Raw genomic sequence first — 23,784 nt, 5'->3', positions numbered from 1 at the left:
CGGGAGGGCCGCGGGTGGGAGGTGGATGCGGGAGGGGGTCCTAGGGAAGGTTGGAGCCCCCTGAAGGCAGGCGATGACCCAGGCCCAGCGTACTTCTCCTGGGGCTCCTTTGTAGGCCCACGGAAGCTCCGTGTTTGTTTCTTTGTACCCATATCACTCTTAACTTTATTTCTTCTTCTTTCCTTTCCTCCCCCAGCAGCTCTAACCGCCCTACAGTTTGCATGGGAAGGCAACAGGGACTTCCCTTTTGCACTGTCTGCGGGTACCTCTGTCCCAGCCCTGAGGGGACGAGGGGACGCTGCCCTGTGGGGAAAGCCCAGGTGGCAGGAGGTGGCAGGGCTCCTGGAGGAGGTGCTGGGATGCGCTGCTGTGGCTGCTGAGAAAGATCCCCAGGACGCAGCCTGCCCCTTCCCCGAGCTTCGACGGAGCCCGGCGGGGAGGACGGGTAGGGTCTCTGGGAGGGAGGAACAGGGGAGCCTGGAGTCTCAGGGCTGCGGGGAGCAGAGGCACTCAAGGTGGCGAACGTCCCCAGCCTGCCCTCCCTGCTCACTGCAGGGTCGCACACCCGTTCTGCTCCGGGCCTCCCCTCAGTCCTGGCCTCCAGGCAGTTTCCATTTTTGCCAGGTGGATTCTGTGCGACTTTATTCAGAATCTGGATCAACAAATGAACACTCAGGGAGGAAAGGAGTGTTTGGAGGGGTGGAGAGGTTTCCAAGCAGGCGCCCACCTGAGGGTCCCCTGAAAGGGGACTTAAAGCCGAGTTTCAAGCTCGGCCACCCCTTCCTTTTTCTTTCTGTCTTTCTTTCTCTCTCTCTCTCTCTTTCTTTCCTTTTTCAAGAAATATAAACAAAGAGCTTGAATTATTTTGAAATAACTGTTGGTAGCTGGACTGTGTTCTGTTGACCACAACATTGCTCTGGGACTGAACCGCGTGGGTCTCTGCTCTTCCTAAGTGTTACATAAGAATAGCGAACCCATGAGGTCAGCTTCTAAACCAGTTTCTTCCCATAACCTCCTGGACCAAGTCCCAAGCAAGACCGAGAGGAGCTCAAGGTCACACTCTCCCGGGGACACACCTCGCTCTCTAGTTGGAAGGAGGAGATGAGTGTCCCCCAGTAGTTTAAGGCTTCTCATGTTTGTGTAGAAAAGCCAAGCACAGGCCTATATTCTAGAAGACTGCTTGTGTCAGGCGGAAGGTCATCAAAGGCAAAACGAAACAAATGAAAAGGCGTCTTTTGAAGCTAATGGAACAGATCAGGTGGTCAAAAATGGATAAACAATGGCATTTGGAGCAAAACTTTCAGCTTCGTTTTAGTTTGACAGCCCCAGGAGGGCATGGAAGCTTCTCACCCTTCCTCATATGTCTTGCCCCAGGCATCTCTGTGTCTCTCTCCTTTGTAACATTCTCTATAGTAAATGTAAGTAGGCCTTTCCCTGAGCTCTGTGAGCTGCTCTAGCAAATTAATCAAGTCTAAGGAGACGTCCTGGGAACACTGATTGGTGGGAACGCCAGTGGATCAGAAGCACAGGTAAGATCACCTTGCCATTGGCATTGAAAGTGGAGGGCAGGCTTAGAACGTGAGGCTTGGGCTTACGGGGTGTGAGGCCACCTCCAGGTAGAAGGTGTCGATGTCGGAATCGTCTGATGTAGAAGTACCTGCTTGCTTGTGGTGGGGAGAAAACCTACACATATGGTCACAGAAGTCTTCTGTGTTGATTGTTGTTGAGTGAGAGAAAAAAAAGTACTTTGGTTTGTTCTGATATTTTCAGAAAGGCTGTAATCAGTTCCTGGACAATGCATCGTAATACCCCCACCTCAGCACACTCAGTACACTCAGTACACTCAGTACACTCCCCACCCTGAGGGGCGGCGCTTGCCATTTCTGAAAGGATGCCTCTGTGAGGTCTGGGAGCAAGGCAAGGCTGGGTCATTTGAGTCCTCGCAGCCTGGTCCCCACCAGGACCTGCTGGCCTGGAGTGAAAATGCATCTTATTGTCCTTCTTTCAGAGCCAGACTCCTGACCAGAACACACACGCGACACATGCATACACACACATTACACACACGTGCCACACATACACACACACGTGCCCCATGTGCATAGACATGCACCACACATTCATATGCATACAGCACACATGCATACACACATGCCACACATGCATACACACACACCACACCATCCCACCCACATCACATATGATATACACAAGACACACCACACCATAGTTACACATGCTAAACATACCACATCATCCACAAATGCACCTACACATGCCACACATCATGCCACACCATGTATGCTACTGCATGTTACACCATCCACACACACCAGACACTATACATATCACACACACACCAGACATACTACACCATCCACACAAATATCCCCCACACACCACACAATACACATATACTTGCCACACACACACCACACCACACATGCACATGATACCATGTATGCTATACACAAGTGCATGACATACCACCTACACACACGCATGCCACTAATACCACACTGGGCACACCATGCACACATCACAGGCACACACACTGCCTACACGAATTCCACATTATACTTCCACACACCACAGAAAACAGCATCCAAATCACACAAACACACACACTGTGCACATAGACACACGTACCACAGACATACCACACATCCACACACACTGCATACACACACCACATACATAGACACAAGCCACATACACACCACAAAGTGCACATTCCTACACCCAGCTCGTACCATCGACACCACAAACACATTTTCACATGCGCATTCCACATACTTATGAAAACAAATAGCTATCATAAACAGCACAGTTCAAACCTGGGCCAATTAAAAGAAGAACAAAATAGTTATAAAAGAAACACAGTATTCCAAGGTGTTCACCTCCTCTCCTCCCACATAATAGTCATTTCTATTGTCATGTGCTTCACTCATCATTTTCTTTCCTTGAATAGGATCTCTGCGGCATAGACAAAGTCACACTGAACTCATTTCCTCCAGAAAAGGGTGAATCCAAACTTCTCCCTGGCCACCTCTCCAGCTGTGGAGTATCCCCATTTGATATAAGAAGGTAGGAGGAGGGAGGGAAGTACAAGATCTTTCTCTTCCAAAACTGTGTTTCATGGGAACCACTTCATTTTTTATAATTATAGCAAAATATAAGTTTAAGATTTTTTTGTGTGCCGTATTTAGGTTTGTAAAACTGAAAAGTAATCACTGGAAAATATATCCTTTATCCAATATCCAAATATTTCCAAATATATCCAACATCCAATATCCAATACATTTGGAAATATATCCAAATATATTCAGTAGAAACTGGATAAATAACTTGCCAAACGCTGAACAAACAAAAGTGGAAAGTATTACTGATCAACCCACTGAAAGAAAGGAAGATAAAATCTGAAATACTGGAAATGTGATAAACGTAAAAGATAAAATAAGACTATTACTGAATGTACTGGTTATCAGAATACATCCAAAAGTAAGTGGGCTTAACTTCCCTATCCAAAGGCTAAGTACCTAGAGTGCTTCAAACAGCAAAACCTGATCCATCTAAAGTAAAATGAAGCAGGGAGGTTGATACTTTGACACTGAGGAGGCAGGCAAGGATCTAACAGATAAATTCAGATAGAGACAAAGCAAGGGAGGGAACATTCATATCAAATAGAGAAAGAAAGCCTAAAAAATAGCCCATGAGGCAAAAATGATCATATTATTAATAAAATATACAATCCACATTGAAGACATTGAAGTCATGAACGTTTGCATTTCAAATACTCAGAGGAAATAATGTGAAAATATAAAACATAAAAATTTGATAAAATTGTTTGCTACTACAAAGTTCTAACACATTGTACAGGATTTTGTGGATTAACGAGATAAAAAAGGACATACAAGGTGTGAATAATATAATTAACAAACTTGGTATGCTACCTACATAGAAAACATTGTAAGCCACAAAGGCACAAAGCTCATTCTTTTAAAATTATATTAACTCAGTATTTATAAATAGTGATAATGAATTAGGCCTAACAAAGTCTATTCTAAATAAGGTAGAAATTCTACAAGCCTTTTTCTCTCAGTACAAGTAGTAAATAATGACTAGAGGATTATAAATTTTAACCACATAGAACTGTAAAACTGCTTTTTTTTTTGATCAAAGGACTCCAGTCCCAGAGAGGGAAAGCTTTTTTCAAATGCAAATTACTTCCTTCCCACCTTCCTTCAGATCCCTTATAAGTAATGCAGGTCATAGGTGATTTTTATCAGACTTTGATGGAAATAGTTCAGTATGATGCTATTTTAAAGTTCCCAAAGCATAGAAAGTTTAGAAATTGTTTAGACTAGCATCACATTTAAGCCCAAACTCAACAAAGATAACAATGAAAAGTATCTATAGAACAATTGCACTTATGAGTATAGATATAACACTTCCTCATAAAATATTTTTACACTAAATTCAGGAATAAATTCAAAAGATAATATCCCATGAACTACCCAGCTTTATTCCTAGGAATATGGAAATAATTTATTAGCATGTCATATATTAATATAATTTATAATAATAATTTGTTAAAGGAGAAAATCCAAGTAATTATCTCGTTAATTACTTCAATGGCAGATCACACAATTCAACGACTGCTCCTAACTGTGTTTTCCTCACATCATGGAGGGTATTTGTCAGAAGAGCTCAGCCAGCATTATACTGAGTGCTGAAGCACAGGAGAGATCTACGGTAAGGGTAGGAATAAAATGAGGAAGTCCACTCTCACTCAGTGTCATGTCTCAGCATTGCCGTGCAGCCACATTCCAGCAACTCCAAGGAGGAAAGAGAGATATGTTAATTATATAAATACTGGAAAGGAAGAAATAAAACGTTTTCTGTGTTTAGATAACAAGACTATTCTAATTCTCTGCAAAGTAATCCATAAATATTGCAAAGTGTCAGTTAACATCCCAACAGCATGCATTCTAAAAGTCGTCTGGAAGAATGATTGAATTAGCAATACAAATGCTGATAACAGAGGAGAGGCACTGAGAGGCTTCTCCAGCAGGTTTTGCACTCTTACAATACCAGGATGCCTTCAGCTGTGCGGGGCACACAGGAGCACATACACACGTAAAGGTGTCTCCTTACATCCCCAGGAAAAGGACAGATTAGTGGGGAATGCATTGTGACAACCTACTCACCATCGTAGGGGAAAATAGTGTTACATTCGTACCTCATACCTCACACCAAAATGAATTCCAGATGGGCTAAATATTTTAATATTTTAAAAAAAGAAATCATAAGGGCAGTAAAAGAAAACATTTAGTGAAAATTGTATGACTATCTGGGTGTGAAAGTGCTTTCTAAGCAGGCAACCAAAATCTGAAATAATATAAGAAGAAGACTAATAGATGTTAATACATAAAAACTTAAAATGTGCTCTGAAATAAAACAAAAACCTGCCATACACAAAATTAAGAGACATGGAAAACTGGGAGGAATGGCGAGCAGGAAGGGAATTGCCAAATACATATAAAAGAATTAAAATTGCTATTACCTAAAAAGGTATTATAAAAACTCTTAGGAAAAGGCAAACACACCAACTTTTAGAAGCAAAGAGAGAATACAAACAGTCTCAAATAAAATGAAATGCAAATGACCAATAAATTTGTAAAAGCCACAGTGAGATATAATTTATAGCTCCAAACCAGCCTAGATTAAGAAGAATGTTCAATGTGCAAAAAGATTTTGGACATTCTTGCCCATAAACTGCTGTTGGGGATAGAGTCGTGGCCAACCTCCAGGACAACAGGCAGGAATTGGAAGCACACACTCCCTCAACTCCACCGTAGGAACTGCAGCTTCAGAACCGGTTCTAAAGAAAGAATTCCAGTGTGCATAGCTATGTGATCAGACAGTCCTCACAGTGCTTTCATTTTTAACAAAAAAAAAAAAAAAAGAAAGAAAGGAAGAATTTTAAATGACTGTCAATATAGGATTGAAGAAAACTTATAACCCTGTTCTATAAAATATTATCCAAAAATTTACATATGACACAAATCCATGTTTATGAACATAGAAATCTATTCCATATTGGGTACTAAATAAGAAAATCTGGATAAAGAACAGTATGGATAATATAATTAAAAAGTAGGGTGTGTGGGTCTGTCTGTCTAGAATAAAGCATGACCCCAAATATTACCAATGATTAAATTATGGCGTGACCCTATTGACATAAGGCGGTACTCGTTCATGCGATGTCAATTCAGAAGGCAAGTTGGATACAGAATATAATCTCTATCTATCACCACTCAGTTTGTCTCTCTATATAATATGCATTTTTAAACTGTAAGAAAAATGACTGAAATATAATAACTGAAATTTTCTCTGGGTAGAGAGATTTAGAAAAAACATCATTACTTTCACCATCTAAATTTGTCTATCTCCTCAATTTTCTGTGGAAGGTGTATTTGTTTGCTAGGGCTACCATAACAAAATACCACAGACTAGGGGCTGAAACAATGAAAATTTATTCTCTCACAGTTGTGGAGGCTGGAAGTCTGAGCTCAAGGTGCTGGCAGAGTCCTGAGGTCTCTCTCTTTCCTTGGCTTGCAGATGCCCTGTGTCTTCACGTGGTCTTCCCCCTGTGTTTGTCTCTGTCCACATCTTCTTAGAAGGACACAGTCAAATTGGATGAGGGCCCACCCTAATGACCTCATTTAACTTATTTACTTCCTTAAAGACCCTATCTCCAAATACAGTCACATTCTGAGGTGCTGGGGGTTAAGGCTTTAACACATGGATTTGGGAGTGGGGAGGCCCAATTCAGTTCATAACAGTTGGCATGTGGTAATTCTATAATCTGAGGAAAACATTAAAACAAAAGGAGAGCAAGAGAGGGAGCAGAAGGTCAGAGCATGTCCTTGCTGCCACCAGCACACAACCATGCCCCACTGCAGAACCATGGCTGGGGATGGTCATAAAGGACAGTCCAGGACAGCACTGTCCCAGAATGAAGAGCACAGGCTGGCTGCCTGGGCCTGCACTGTGGCAGGCACCATGCCTTGCTAACATGCTTAGCCACTACCGGCACAATTCTGGTGTCCTGCACCAGGAATGCATGTGCCCAGAGGACTGGCCCGCCACCCTTTGAACCTTTTCCCAGAGGAGCCCTGACACCTGGGAGAGACTTCCTAAAGCGTTCTTCATAACAATCTAGTGATAGGGAGCCCACACCATCTCTTAGAGATGTGTGCGTTCAGGGTAAAATCTTTCAGGGGATGGTAAAATGTGTTGTTAATCCATCCTCAAAGATGTTTTTCTGTGCTATGTTACACACCTGGGCATTAAAATTACTCACTGAAATGTTCTAGCCACAGGCTTTGCTAATATTGCTGGGTTTTGTTAAAGTCGTTTCTCTCTCCTGGAGACGTGAGTGAGGTTCACCAACTCTGGAGTGGCCACGGACAGCATCTCTCCTGCTGAGAGACTGGGATGTTGAGAGGCTATTTGCAACCCAGTCTGCCTCCCTGCACCCCACTTACTCCCCTGCAAGTGATGTGCATATGCCTGACCCTAGCTACAAGAAAGGAGACCAGGGTCTTGCAATTTTCTGGGGTTCCTTGGGAATTCCTGTTGTTGGGTAAAATGAGGGCATTCAGCCCTGCGAGAAGGGAAGAGAGTAAGTGAGGTGGAGACGAGGATGGGCCTGAATGAACATGTCCAGAAACAGAGTTCTCCAGCCTTCCCACGGTGTTTCCATGGTGCCTGGTGTAACAGAAAGCATGGCATTTTAACTGGATGCTGTGAGTCTTGTGTTTGTATCATTCCCCAAGAGACCCTGAGTTCCTTGATGGCAAGGGCCATTAAGACCCAGCACAGTAGTTCCCTCATCTTTTGAGTTCAAAAAGATGTCCATTGAATGAATGAATGAATACATGCATAACAACATAAAGAAATAAATCGAGGTACTTTTAGATGTAGGCATCACAATGCAAATCAATTATGATTGTTCATGTTATTACTACAGCTTACCTCACCAGATAGTCATCTGGCTACTTTTTGCTTGAGCAGAAGATGCCTAATTGCTGGAAACTAAATGACTCAGCATCTCACCAGCCTTAGTGACAGACATGCCCTCAGGCTGCAGCCTTGGCTCTGCTCCCTGGAATTACATGTGGTCAACGGTTCTGATTCACAGAAGCTGGTTTACCGACTTGTCTGTCTTTCTTGATTTGAGATGTAGCTGACCTCACTGCCCGTCATCACTGGAGTTAAAATCCCTGTGGCCATGGTCTGATCAGTCATGATGGTCATGATGATGCTGGGAATTTGAGTGTGTGTGATCATTTGCATTCTATCATAGAGAAAGCACAGCCTATCGCCACATCACTCACAGCACCTGCTTCTCGCTTCCCTGGACCTAATTAATCTCCTTGTGTCAGAAATTTGTTGGCCCTGAGCCGACTCCAGGGGATGATGGTGCCAGCTCAGCCCACCAGGCAGGGCTGGGAGCCAGGAGCCAGCACAGGGGATGCAAAGCCTAGACAGCAAAAGGAGAGAGAGGAACAGAAAGCCGGGAATGTTCCTAGGCTCTAGGACAGACTAGCAAGTGTCAAAGGAAGATTCTTGAGAAAAGAACCATCCCAAGATTTTTTAACAGTTCCAATAAGGAAATAATAAGGTCTGTGCTGAAGCAGGCCATAACAATGGCCTCCTTGATATCTAAGGCAGGATTTCAGGAAAACCTATGGGGAAAGGAGAAGTGGGGGATATGTTGCTGCAGAGGTGCCCAGGGCTCTTGTCTGAAGGCACCATGGAGTCTTCTGGATCAGAGCACTCAATGTGTCCACAATGTAGTCATTCAAAAAGTCTTTTTAATACAGCACACAGCACACAGCAGGACAAGTTATTCATTGTATGACACATGGCTGCTTGGCATTATTCCAGCATTCTGTATTACTGTCACCAAATAAATTAAAAATTAAGAAATAGAGATATTTTAGATAATCAAGTGTTATTTTCCCTGCCCCCACCCCCATCTCTTCATTTCTGGAAAAGCCACAGCCCAGGTGCCTGTGTGCTGAGAGCTGAGAGTATTTCTGAGGAGGTGGTAGAAGAGAACTAATGGGATTATCCGCCAGAGTGATCATTTGCAAAGAGTAGCTCATGGTTGCTGGTGAGGCTTCCACTGCCATCACCATTGACCACAGTTATCTGCTCTACTTGGTGAAATGATTTTAATAAGTTATCTGAAATCAAGTATTATTAAGTTATGCCAGTTGAGGGGCTCTGCCCAGCTGGGCCTTAAAATGGCCCACTTAGAAGAGATAGGAAGATGCATCCCACCAGAATTATGATGTTACCTTAGGCACGTTGTTAACCTCAAGTTGTTGAATCTCCTGAGTCTCAGTTCATCATGTGTGAGATAAGAAAACAAGGCAGTTGTCAGGGTTTGAGGAGCTAAGAGATGTAAATCCCTTAGCATGATGTCTTGTCACATGTGGGGGTCCTCAGTCAGGTCGGCTGCTGTTGTCATCATTACCACTGCTGACATTAAACTGTTAGGCTTTGAACAAAGTAGCAATAGAAAGCATCATGTTCCTAGGTTAAAATTTCCCCTGTTAGGAAGATTAGAGCCAAAAAGAGAGATATCCCATCAAAGAAAAGCCCCAGGAACTGATTGAATCACTGCTGAATTCTACCAAACATTTAAGAATAAATACCAGTCTTACTCAAACTCTTCAAAAAAAAAAAAAAAATGGCGAGGAGGAAGTACTTCCAAGCTCATTACTCTGATACCAACACTACACAAGGACACAACAACAACAACAACAACAAACTTCAGGCCTATATTACTAATGAATATAGACGCAAAAATCCTCAACAAAATACTAGTAAGCGAAATTCAACAACACATTAAAAGGATCATTCATCATGACCAAATGGGATTCATCCCAGTGATGCAAAGATGGGGCATTGTAAATAAACATACACATGCAACACATGCAAACAAACAAACAAACATAATATATCCATTCACAGAATCAAGAACAAAAACCATATGATTATTTCAACAGATGTTGAAAAAGCATTTGATAAAATTCAATGTCCCTTTATGATAAAAACCCTTATAAAAATGGGTAATCAAGGAACATACCTCAAACTGATAAAGGCCATATATGGCAAAGCCACAGCTAACATAATACTGAAAGGGGAAAATTTGAAGGCCTTTCCTGTAAGAACTGAAATAAGACAAGGATGGCTATTTTCACCACTATTATTCAACATAATACTGGAGATCTTGGTCAGAGCAATTAGGCAAGAGAAACAAATAAAAGGCATCTAAATTGGAAAAGATGGAGTCAAATTAGTCTTGTTCACTGATGGCATAATCTTGTACTTAGAAAAACCTAAACATTCCACCAAAAAACTGTTAAAATTGATAAATGAATTCAGTAAAGTTGCAGGATACAAAATCAATATATTAATACAAAATTGGTAGTATTTATATATGCCAACAGCGAACAATCTGAAAAAGAAATCAAGAAAGGAATCCTGTTTACAATAGCTATAAAAATATAAAATACCTAGGAATCAGTGTAACTAAAGAAGTGAAAAATCCCTACAAGGAAAACTATAAAACTCTGATGAAGGAAATAGGAGAGGACACACATGCACTATAGAAAGATATTTAATGCTCTTGGATTGGAGGAAATAACATTATTTAAATGACCATACTACCCAAACCAATTTACAGATCCAATGTAATCCCTGTCAAAACATCAATGATAATCTTCACAGAAACAGAAAAAAAAAAAATCCTAAAATTTATATAGAACCCAAAAGACCCTGAATAGCTAAAGCAATTGATATGGTTTGGCTTTGTGTCCCCATCCAAATCTCATCTCGAATTGTAATTCCCATAAACCCCACATGTGGGAGGGTGGGACCTGGTAGGAGGTGACTGGATCATGGCGGCCGTTTCCCCCATGCAATTCTCATGATAGTGAGAGAGTGCTCATAGGATCTGATGGTTTCGTAAATGTTTGACAGTTCCTCCCTCTCTCTCTCTCCTCTCTCTCTTTTGCCTGCTGCCATGGAAGACATGCCTGCTTCTCCTTTTGCCATGATTGTAAGTTTCCTGAGGCCTCCCCACCCATGTGGATCTGTGAATCAATTAAATCTCTTTCCTTTGTAGATTACCCAGTCTCAGGGAAGCTCTTTACAGCAGCATGAGAACAGATTAACACAGAAATCCTAAGCAGGAACAAGGCTGAGGCATCACATTAGCTGACTTCAAAAACTAGTACAAAGCTCTAGTAACCAAAACAGCATGGTAGTGGCATAAAAATAGATTCACCGACCAAAGGAACCCAGAAATAAATCCACACATTTACAACAAACTCATCTTTGACAAAGACACTAAGATTATACAATGAAGAAAGAAAGGTCTTTTCAATAAATGGTGCTGAGAAAACTGGATAACTATATGCAGAAGAATGAAACTCAATCAGATCAAATCAACATGGATTAAATACTTAAATCTAAGACCAGAAACTATGAAACTACTCGAAGAAGACAGGGAAAATGCTCTTGAACGTTGATCTAAGGCAAAGATTTTTTGTATAAGACCTCCAAAGCACAGGCACAAAAACAAAAATAAACAAATGGGATTACATCAAGCTAAAAAGTTTCTGCACAGTAAAGGAAACAATCAACAAAGTGAAGTGACAGCCCACAGAATAGGAGAATACACTTGCAAGCCAATCATTTGACAAGGGATTAATAACCAGAATATATAAGGAGCTCAAACAACTCAATAGCAAACTCTTCTCAGGAGAATAGAGAAAGTCAAACAAAACAAAACAAAAACAAATAATACGATCAAAAATCTGATCAGACATTTCTCAAAACACACAAATCACCAACAGATATACAAAAAATACTAACATCACTAATGGAGAAATTCAAGTCAGAACCACAATCAAATATTATCTAACCCCAGTTAAAATGGCTCATGTCAAAAAGGCGCGCAATAACAGATACTGGAAAGAATGTGGAGAAAGGGGAACCCTCATATGCTGTTGGTGGAAATGTAAATTAGTATAGACAAAAAGGAGAACAGTATGGAAATTCCTCAAAAAACTAAAAGTAGAACTACCATATAATCCAGCAATTCCACTGCTGGGTATATACTCAAAAGAAAGGGGATCTATCAAAGAGATATCTGCACTTGTATGTTTATTGCGGCACTATTCATAATCGCCAATATTTGGAATCAACCTAAGTGCCCAAGGATGAATGAATTCTTAAAATATGGTATATGTATCCAATGGAATATTATTTAGCCATAAAAATAATGAAATCCTGTCATTTGTGGTAATGTGGATGAAACTAGAGGCCATTTAAGTGATATAAACCAAGCACTGAAAGACAAATATCACATGTTCCCACTCATATGTGGGAGCTAAAAAGTAAATCTCATGAAGGCAGGGTACCTTAGCGGTTACCAGAGGCAGGGAGGGGAAGAAGGAAGGAGACGTGAAAGAAAATAAAAAGAATATAAATGTATCTATTACCATTGAATGTATACTTAAAACGTTAAAGATGGTAAATTATATATGTAAAAATTAATCTAAAAAAAACAAAAAATAAATACAAAAAAGAGACAGCAATTCCCACAGGAAAAAAAAAGTTAGAAAAGAGTTCTATATATGAAGAGATCCAGGCCCAGCATGATCTTTTCTAGGGTTTATTAGTGTAAATCGAGGCATGTGTAAAAACACATTTCTAGGGTAGTCAAGATTTTATTGTAAAGCCAGTAAAGGGACTCAAATGCAACCACCAAGAATATTAAGGAAAAGAAAGGATTAAATTTGATTATTAGTACATTAGAACAATTTACTCCAGGGAGGTTGAAAATGAATGAAATCACTCCCTTTGCCCCTTTAAAAATCACAAAATATAATTAACTTGGGTTCAAATGCATACATCAAAAAGCATGAGCATTAATGAGAGTTGTGTGACAGGATTTGATGCTAAAGGAATCCCTATAAAATGTTCCTTCCCCAGCCACCAGGCCTGGAGGACATCAGTCGGTCCCATAGTGACAGTGCCATCCAATGCCAGGGACAAGAGATCACACTGAAGGAGTCACTGTGCTTCTCAGAGGACAGGTCAGAACATTGCCCCGCCTTCCGTATGGATAGCAGTATGGAACATACAAGTTGCATTATCTTACAGCCGTTCTTTTGCTCCCACTCATTGTAAAGCTATGAAGGAAGTTGAATGAGGCAGCCATGGTTTCAAGGAATTGGGTGACTTGCCCAAGAGAGCAGAGAAAGTCACTAGTGAAATTGACCTTAGTTCCCTTCTCAAGATCTCCTGGCCTGGCAATAGCACATACTGATGCTGGTCTTGGAACTTGAGCAGCAGGGTATGAGCTGAGTCATAATGTTTGGCACTAGTAAAAGACCAGCCCACAGAAGTTGGGATCCTGAGAAGAATTGGAGAGTGGGGCAAGGGAGAAGAAAAGTAGAAGACAATGCTAAGAAACTAATAACCTCTTTTACAAAGTGAGGTGTCGAGAGTCTGTCGAAAGTTGTCTTAGTCTGTTTGTTTTGCTATAAAGGAATGCCTAAGGCTGGGAAATTTATGAAGTGAGGCTTATTTGGCTCAACGTTCTGCAGGCTGTACAGGAAGTGTGGTGCTAGCACCTGCTTCTGATGAGGGCCTCAGGAAGCTTACAATCATGGTAGAAAGTGAAGGTGGAGAAGGTGTGTCACGCGGCCAGGAAAGAAGGGAGGGGAGGAGGTGCTAAGCTGTTTTTAACAATCAGGTCTCATGGTAACTAACCGAGTGGGAACCAGAAGAGTGCTCACAGGAGGGCACCAAACCATTCATGAGGGATCCACCTTCATGAGCCAAACACCTCCCAGAGGCCCACCTTGAACACTGGGGGTCACATCTCAACATGAGATTTGGAGGGGACTAATGCCTAATCTATATCAAGAGTAAATGGAAATAGAAAGAAAAGGATGAGTGTATTATTTAAAGTTACAATATTATCAAGAGAAATGCTAGAAATAATCTAATTCTCAAACATTTTAAAGAACAGAGGCGGGAAAGGTTTGGTTTTCAGGGAAGCAAATCTTCTATATGCTTGACACGATGTGGATAAATAGGTCAATAGAGATAAAGCATTTCATTTAGAACTGCGGGGTAGGCCTCAGGACAATTACTAACAGAAAGACTAAAAAATCTCTGTATTGTGGTTCTGGGCTGGGGCGGCCTCTGGTGAGAGATTGCTCTTTTGTCTTATAAACCCTTTGTAATACTGTATTTGATTTGTTACTATGAATGTCTATTACTTAATTTAAAAAATGACACAAGATCCATATTCTGTATTTCTAGCATAGAGATAGCTGCTGTCTTTTCATAAAGAACATTTTAAAGAGAAATCCCTACAGAAATAATAAATAACATGCTTGTCATTCCTGACTCCCAGGGACATGGTTGCTTTAAAACATAGGTTTTATTCATTTGGGTGTGGCAAGGCCAACAGATAACGAGGGAACTGCTGTTGAACAGATAGTCTGTTATGCACAGATCTGGAGAGGAGACGCATGCCTTACCATGAGGGCTACGCTGTGCCATGGGGGACCACATGGGGAAGCTCCAGGGTTGTTTAGAAGTGTGGGGGGAACTGTGGCAAGAGCCTTTAATGTGTTTTTTGTGAGAAGGAACCAGCAAGCAGTATATGCCTTATACAGCAAGGCAGTATAAGTAGACTTAGAATGGACTACTTTGAATACTTTTAGTGGGCTCTGGACACAGGGGTGTCGTGAGTTGCCTGGTGCCTGGCCCTAGGGTGATTAGGGCAGGTGGCCGTGGCCCAGAGGGTGAGAGCCCAACGGAGGAGGTGATTGGGAGGGCTCCCAAGTGGTTGGTTTGCATAGGAAAGCTATGCTTGCTGATGTCATTTACCATCTCTAGGGATTGGCCAGCCTGGGAGGGGCAGTCCCTCCAGGCCCAGCAAGGCCCCGAGATTTCTACACCTTTTGAAATAGTTTAGTCAAAAAGCAACGGGGGTCTATTTCTTGCAACGGTAAAAACAATATTAAAAAGAAAGCACTGCTTGCTAGATATCGCCACCCTAGGTAGTGGTCACAAAGACCTTTAGCCCCTGAACCCTCATGGATAGGTGTTAACAGAATTCTGTTTCTACCTCTGCTGTCCTTTCAGCCTTTCCCATTGTCCCCTTATCTGCCTCTGAACCAGAACAACATGCACAGCCCATCCAGTGGGCAGAGTATCCTCAAGGTAAGTAGCTCTCCTGGACCTAAGTCCTTGCACAGCGAGCAACCTTCTGGCTTGCACTTGGCCACTGCAGAAAAGGGGTATATGCCAATCCTTTCCATGGGAGCATGGGACATCTCAGAGCTCATTAACAATTGATGCTTTGGTTACATATCAACTTTGTGTTTTTCATTATCACAAGCTAATTCCCACGCTAACATTTTGGACTTCTAAGCAACTGGCCGGGTTAAGCTTAGCATCCTGGCTGATACTTGGTTGCTGTCACTTTAATGTTAATAATAGTTTCAATCAACCAGCTGGAAATATGGTAATTAGATAAAACCTGGAAACAGGAAAAGAGAGTAAAGGTGTCAACCCGGGACAGGGAAGCAGAGTGGCAGCCTTCTCTGTAAACCTACCTAGCTTGACTGAATTTTTACAACACAAACAAATACAAGAGCACTCTGCTATTAAAAAAAAATCTGGGGCCCATCAGCGCTCTTCTCATTTTCCAGTGAATGGTTGGCAGAAATCTTCCAAACTGTTTACTTGACAATTTGTTTAAAAGTATAGTTTTGCAGCTGGGTGATTTGTTTGCTCTTTTTCCCTCCAAGAATCAAGTGTTACAATCAGGGATTGCTTATTTTGATGGAAGCCGTGAGGGCGGTTTAGATTTTGATGCATGTCCCCACCCTGCTGGCAGGCAGCTGGCTTTTGGAGGCCTGCCCTGGATCCCTCTCACTGACTGCATCTTCCCTTCCCTGGTCCAGGCTCCAGTTTACATGGCTCTGCCATTGAGAAGTGGAATGGCAAAGCATATGCAGCAGTGCTGCTCAGCCAGGTACAGACAAGAGTTGTGTTGCTGCTCATCTGGGGTTGCTGGCTGCCTAGAAAAATGAAATAAAGTGAGTTTGTAGCAAGTAAAGTCCTGTGAATTGTGGCCTTTTTCAATCATAAACAGTTTATCCACTGAAAAGATCATTTGGCCCAAAGAATCAGAGTGCCTTTGGAAGAGTAATCCATGTGGTTTTATATTAAAGAGGGAGAGGGAGGGAAGGAGGTGGCTGGTGGGGGGAAAGAGAGAGAGAGAGAGAGCCAGGTTTCTCCACAGAAGCAATAGGATATACAGATATAGGTGGATGAGGAGATCTGCTGTGGGAATTGTCTCACTAAATTATGGATGCTGAGAAATTCCAGGCCACGCCATCTGCAAGCTGGAAGCAGGTCCAGGCCCAGTCCAAAGGCCTAAAAACCAGGGAGGAAGGGGACTGGTGTAAGTCCCAGAATCCAAAGGCCTGAGAACCAGGAGCTCTGATGTCTGAGGGCAGGAGAAGGTGGATGTCCCAGCCCCAGAAGAGAGAGAGAATTCACCTTTCCTTTGTTCTCTCTGGGCCCCCAACAGGTTCACCAGTGCCGCCTACATTGGTGAGGGTAGACCTTCTTACTCAGTCCACTGATTCAAATGCTTATCTCTTCCAGAAACGCTCTTACACACTCACAAATGTTTTACGAGCCATCTGGGCATCCTTACCCCAGTCACGTTGACATCTAAAATTAACCATCTCAGAAAGCCAAAAGGTGGCTGCGGACGCGGGGGCAGCATCAGCCGGCTCCCCGCCCCCTGACCGGGAGAAGGTGCCCACGGTAAGCACTCCACCCTCCCATTCGGTCTCTGGCCCCAGGTGGAGCCAATGTGGACTCACCCTGCCTGGTGCGGAACACTCCCTCCCTGTCATGTGCAGTCCGCAGCTGGAAGCCTGGGGGGCCCATGCGCTTCCCAAACCGGGTGGCCCCAGGCTGGCTTGTCAGCGGGAGCTGCCTAGTGGGGATATGGCGGTGGCAGAAGTGAGGGGGCTGAAGGATGGGGCGGACTTTAGCAGGAGGATAGAGGGGAATGTCCCTGTTTCATAAAGCTGAAGTGTGTCCAAGCAATGTCCCGGCATCTCTGTGAAAGATTGGCTGCCTGGTGTGACTGAGAGACCGGAGGTTTGGCCCTGGAAGTGTGGTGGTCTTTTTCTTTTTAACCTTTCTCTACTGTGGGGAGGTCACCTAAGATTACTGAATTTGCTAGCCCCACGGGAAGTAGGCATTTGAGTCTAACAGCGCCATCCCGCACTCCACAAAACCCTGTAGAGCAATGTTTGCTCCATGACGTGCGAAGGTGAAAAGCCACTCAGGAATCCAGAGAGATTTGGCACTAAAATATATTTTTTTCGTATCCAGGGCAGTTTGGGCTTCCCTTCATCACACACCAACAGATGCGCACCGAGCCCTGTGCGGCGCATTCCTGAGGGCGGATTCCCCAGGACAGGGCGAGAAAGGCCCTCGGGTCCCTGCCTGTGTGCTCGTCTCTCCATCCTGAGTGGCCGATGAGCGGGTGTGCGCAGGCCCAGCTTGGGAGAGGCAGGCGGGCCAGGAGCTGCCCGCCAAGGGAAAGCCCCAGAGGCGGAGGGGAAGGTGAAAACCCGGGGCGGTGGTGCGGCGCGCTCCTGGAGGGCTGCATGGAGAAGGGGAGGGCGGGCGCGGCCGGGTGGTCCAGTGCGCTCCGGCACGGCCCCGACACCCGTGGGCACCGCCATGTCCTTCGCTCAGCTCCGCCGCGGCCACCTGCTGGGTCTGCGCCCGTGCAGTGGCCCGGTGAGCACGTTTCTGCCCTTGCGCGCCCTGCGCTTGCAGCCCAGCCAGCGCTTCCCCTGCCGGCATCACCCGCCGCCCGCGCGGCTCGGAGCGCGCCCTCTGCTGGACCGGCCACTGCCGGCGAGCGGCTGCCTCCAGGCTCCACAACCAGGACGGGGAGCAAGCGCCCTGCTGACTGCACTCCCACGTGGTATCGCCTTCTGCCATCGCAGAAAGCAGCAGTTCAGCGTCTGACTGCACACCTGCGTGATGGGGAGCTCTCAAGTAGTCCACTGCATTGCTGTCAATGCTGACCATTAGAAACAGCTTCCTTATGTTGAGCCCTTTGTCGCTCACTCCATTTGTCCTACTTCTGCCCTCCAGGTCACCCCTGCAAAGAGCTTAGCTTCTCATGACAACACTTAAAGCATTTCAACACAGCATTAGCACCACCTAACCGCAGTTCTTCTGCTCTGCCCAAACCTCCCCCGGCCCTCCAATCGTCATGGTGTGATATAGCGTCACCATTCAGATGACTTACGTTAGGACACAAACCATCTACAGAGCCTCTTCTCCACTGTGGTGCCCAGGAGTACACCTGTGCCTGCAGGTAGGGTCTGCCCACTGCACAAGATGAGATGTCACCTGCGGGAGTCTAACCGCTGGCCTTCGGACACACAGGCAGAGGTCATAGCAGTCGATGTGCCAGAATCTTCACACTTCTCATGCACTCTGAGTTTAGGTTCAATTTTTATTCATTTTCATATGTTCTACTAAGTAATCCCATCCCTGAATCCAGCCAGCTAACATTTAATTCCTAACGAGTGCCAGACAGCTGCCATTACTGCTGTTCAATCTCAGGGTATATCTTACAGTTTCTGCACTAAAGTTCATCCTGGCTTACCACATCCATAATTCTCATTTATGTTAATCTTTTGGGATGATGATGTTTTTAAATATCCAATATATCCGTAATGGCTTCCAGATCCATCTAATTAGTGAGTTTGACAGGAAGCCTTTGTATGTCCTAGTGCTTCTAAAATACCAAAATCCAGCTTCATATTCAAGTGAAGAGGCTGTATAGGCCCTTTCCCCTTTGTGAAAGATTGCTTGACAAACTACCAAGGCTTTTATGAGGAACCCATGAAGATCTTAACCTATGATCTTTAAATTGATCAAAAAGCCGCCTCATGTCACCTTGTCACATGCCTTACAGAAATCCAGAGACACTCAGTCCACCACATTTCCCTGATATGCAGCCCAGTAATTGCACTAGCGTCCTGCTGTCGTGCTGGGCGGTTTTGACAGACCACCTGTCATTACCTCTCCTGGTCTCTAAGCCTGTTGTTCTGCTGGGCAGGCTGGACACTGGGGTCCCACGACTATACACAGAGGCACACTCAATTCTCAGATGACCACTCTATGCACTCCTGACTCAGAAAGGAGCCTGGGACTCAAGCTTTGTCTCTGATGGTCCCCTAAGGAGGGAGGTGCTTTGTTCCTCTCTTGTGCTTAGCCATGCCTCGTCCCAGCAAAAATGTCTCAAGTCATGGGGTTTCCCTGTGTCCCTGCAGAGGGTATTTTAGTCTAAGAATACATGGCATTCTTAACAAGGGCTTCCTGATATTAATCATAAATAGTCCTGCACTGATTTCACACTATTATTCTTTCTTACAACTTTTGTTTTTAATACAGCTGAACACCCACCTCCTCAGACTGTGCCGAATATGTATGTGATGTGTAATGTAGGACAAGGATCCTATAGAAGATAATGACTGTTTTCAATATATTTTATAAGACATATTATTTACTACTATATATTTTTAAGGAGAGAGAAGATATAGCATTTTCATTGCACTGGAAACCATACTGCAGTGATGGCTGAGGCCTAGATGTGTCCTTGAGGTGGAGGACTGTTGGGTAGCAAGAGGCTAGGTGTGGGGAGTCCGCTCTGTCCTGCTTTCTGGCCTCAGCTTCCTAGTTTAGTGAATGGCTGGTACGGGATGATCCCAAACACCACTCCCAGCTCTTCTACAACATCTGCAGGTCATCACTCACAATATAGACCTCTGAGATTTGCAATTGACTTTTGTCAAGAGTACTAATGCTACTAATGAGAATAGTAATTGACACTCACTGAATATGCATCTGTGACTTTGGCTTCAGCAATTTGCTGATTTCTTATAACACATCTCTGAGATAGACGTACTACTCTATTTACAGATGAGAAAGACCAAGGTCTGGCATGCTCAAGATACTCACTCAAATGAACATGCTGTTATGCAGCAGTCAGCAAGCCAGGTCTGTCTGGATCTTTTACATCATCTAGCCAGAGGCTGCACTGTGGAGATTCTACCTGAGGAGACATATGGAATCTAGAACTCTGCAACCCAGTGTCCAATATGGGAGCCAGGCCAGACATGGTGGCTCAAGTCTATAATCCTAGCACTTTGGGAGGCCGAGGCAGGCGGATTATCTGAGGTCAAGAGTTCGAGACCAGCCTGACCAACATGGTGAAATCCCGCCTCTACTAAAAATACAAAAATTAGCTGAGCGTGATGGTGCACCCCTGTAATCCCAGCTACTCAGGAGGCTGAGGCAGGAGAATCGCTTGAACCTGGAGGTGGAGCTCTGAGCCACCTCCCCCAATCTGGGAGCCAAGTCCTTGGCCTCCATGGTTGACCCCCTTCTTGACCTTCTCCTTCACTAGGCAGCCAGTGGCTGCTTCATTACAGCTCCACACTTCAACAACTCCCAAAGAACCCAAATGTCATTAAGCAATTTTATAGCAGTCTGGGGCTGACTGACAGTTCAGAAGGGGCTGCAGAGTTATTTGCCATCCAACAATTAGAAAACAGTCAAGGCCTTGGTCGGGAGTGAGGGTGCTTAGCACAGGGCTGAGGGCACAGGTATAATGTCTACGGCCCAGCACAGAGTCCTGCCAAAACCTTGGCAACAATCCCAGTGCTGTGTCTGGAGAAAATGACAAATGTTCCAGAAGTGGGAGGGCACATGTCTCTCCTGGAGACTCTGCTTGAAGCTGCATTTACACGAGGGCACGCTTTGGGTTACTGCGGAAAACTAGATGACTAGAACCCCAGTAAAAGCCGCCTACTGTGTGGAAACTGCATGCAGGGAGTTCTGGCATGGGAGGGTGGTTTCATGATTGAAACAATAATAATGCTGGCATGTGTGTCACTACAAGGAAAGAAAGGTGATTTGTGGAAATAACTACTCATACAGAAAGAACAAGTTCACCCTCGTGCCTAAGACAACTCAGCTTGATTAGGGAGAAGTAAGGAAGACAGGGTAGAGAATGATTTTCCTCACCTACCAATGGCAGGAGCAGCTCCAGGACCAAGTGAGGGAGGTCACTGAAGGAAGTGCTCCTGCTCAGGGTGGTAGGGGTGCAAGGTCAGCTCCTGAGAATGTGTGCCTCTTAAATGTTAGAGGTGATGTCTGCCTGACTGTACCCTAGTCCCAGCCCTAAGCAGGGATTTGTTAAGGATCTACTCACTTTAGCTTATTTATTCCATATAAAAGCTTCATGGCGCAGAATTACTATTCCCATTTTATAGACAGAAGAAATGGAGGCTCGGGTTCAAAGTCACACAGTGAATAAACTCAGACACATAGCCTCACAATCTCAGAGTCTGCTTAAAACCATTTCAGATTTTTTCCCAACATTAAAACAACTCTGGAGGGAAGACAGATTAATCTGGTCAGAGTCATGTCCCAGCCACTTGCTGTTTGACTTGAGGCCAATCACTTAATTTCTCTAGGACTCAAGTTTCTTGGTTTTAAGTGGGGAGTAATACTAGGACATGTATAGATTTGTTATGAGGCTGAAATGAGAACATGCACATAAAGGACTCAGCAAAGTGCCTGGCACAGGATACAGGCAACACTAATAGCCAATGAACAGCAAGAACCAAGAGTCACTCATTCAACAAAATGTTTCCATGCCCAGATGCGTCCAGCCAGTGACTACCTTCAAAAGGCTCATAATCTGGAGGCAGAACAGAAAAAAAAAAAAAAAAAAAAAAAAGCACGAGGAGTGAATAGCATGAAATGAGGCTTGTGGGAGCCAGAAGAGGAAGTTTCCAAACGTTGGGAGGAGACATAGAAGCTACACAGAGGAGGTGACTTTAGAGACAAGTCTCGAAGGGTCACTCTGAGGCTTGCAGGCAGGAAGAGCACCCCAGGGAGCTGCATTTCAGGACCCCTCAGGAAACCCGAGCCAGCCTCTGGATGCCTGGAATGGAAGGAGGGAAGAAGAGATAGGAGAGTTGGGTTCTAGAAAGTGTAGGGGTTCCAAACACAAATGTGTTTTGCCATGAGGACTTGCCCAGCCCAGAGATGTGGTCCTTTTGCACTCTGATTTAGAAAGTGCCTGTAGTCCCAGCTACTTGGGAGGCTGAGGCAGGAGAATCGCTTGAACCCGGGAGGTTGAGGTTGCAGTGAGCCAAGATCGCACCACTGCACTCTAGCCTAGAGACAGAGCGAGACTCCATCAAAAAAAAAAAAAAAAAAAGAAGAAGAAAAAGAGAAAAAAGAGAGTACAATTCCTACATTCTAGTGAATGAATGGTTTTGCTCAATCCTGACACCATAAAATCAGGGAGTGATGAGAGTCCAGGTATAACCCAGAACCACCTTTCACTCGTTTCAGGACATAACCATTCTTCTCTGTTCTTTTTCTTACAAGCATGGGGCTCCTGTACTCCACCATTGGCTTCTATGTTTCTAAACATGTTGCCCTTTGTTGGTGCTGGAGTCCAGCACGAATCCCTTCTGGACATCCTGGTCTGCACCTGTACCTAGCCGAGAAGGGGCTCCCTGGCTAGCCGAGAAGGGGCTCCCTGGCAGCTGTAGGCTGACAGAGGCACAGGTGGCCTTTAGGGAGGGCAGCAGTTTAAGAAGAAAGAACTGCAGAGACCCCTGGGGCTCCCTCAGTCAGGAGCCTCACTGGTCAGACCCTTGGATCTCTTTATGTCTGGTGGCCATGCTGAAGCAGGAAGGCGACTTCTCCCTCATGGGAGTGAAAGAGCGGTGTGATTACCAGCAAGATCATTGCTGTTATCTCCATTTCTCAGGTAAAGAGATATCACCTAGCTCACAGGTGGCAGAGTAGGGTTCACATTCAATTTTTACTGCCTTGAAAGTTACAGCAATACCAAGCACTGCCTGGAGTCCCTCAGCCACGAACAACCAGCACTACTAACTTCCCCAGCTTCCCGCTTTTACTTTGAATCACTCTTTTCCTCTTCAGTGCTATAATGACACCAAGGAATGGAGGACACTTGTGTAGGTCTTCCCCGTCCCATCCACTTCCTCCCGAACACTTTCCTCTAGTGTTGAGACATGGCTGGTCTTAAAACTACTCTTTAGGAAAAACAAACAAAAGCAACTACTCTTGGCTAGTCCCTAGGCACTGGGTCTTTCCCACCATCCCTGACTCCTCCCATTGGTCCCTCCCACTAACCCTGACTCCTCCCACTATCCTCGGCCCTTCCTACCACCCCGGCCCTTCCCACCATCCTTGGCCCTTCCTACCTGCCCTGTCTCCTCCACCAGCCTCAGCCCCTCCCACCACCTCTGACTCTGCCCACCATCCTTGCCCCTCCCACCAGCCCCAGCCCCTCCCACCACCCCTAGCTCCTCCCATGACCCCTGGCCCCTCCCAGGATCCTCTGTCTCTTCCACCAGCCCTGGACCCTCCCACCATCCTCAGCCCCTCCCACCAGGCCTGGTCCCTATGTGGCAGCGCAACTCACTTTGCTGCTGGTGAGCACAGGCCCCTTCAGGACCTCTAACCTGGTCTTTGGACCCTGCTTCTCGGAACCATGGCCCTTACAAG

General features: G+C 44.6%; 1 pseudogene; it reads left to right on the top strand.

The window, feature by feature from the left end:
• LOC105520194 overlaps positions 1–742 on the top strand; it is a 1,294-nt pseudogene extending 552 nt beyond the window's left edge.
• Positions 743–23,784: the final 23,042 nt, after the last annotated feature.

The sequence above is a fragment of the Colobus angolensis genome, unplaced genomic scaffold (assembly GCF_000951035.1).
Source record: "Colobus angolensis palliatus isolate OR3802 unplaced genomic scaffold, Cang.pa_1.0 Scaffold370, whole genome shotgun sequence".
Lineage (NCBI taxonomy): Eukaryota > Metazoa > Chordata > Mammalia > Primates > Cercopithecidae > Colobus > Colobus angolensis.
This window is presented reverse-complemented; position numbering and strand designations above follow the sequence as displayed.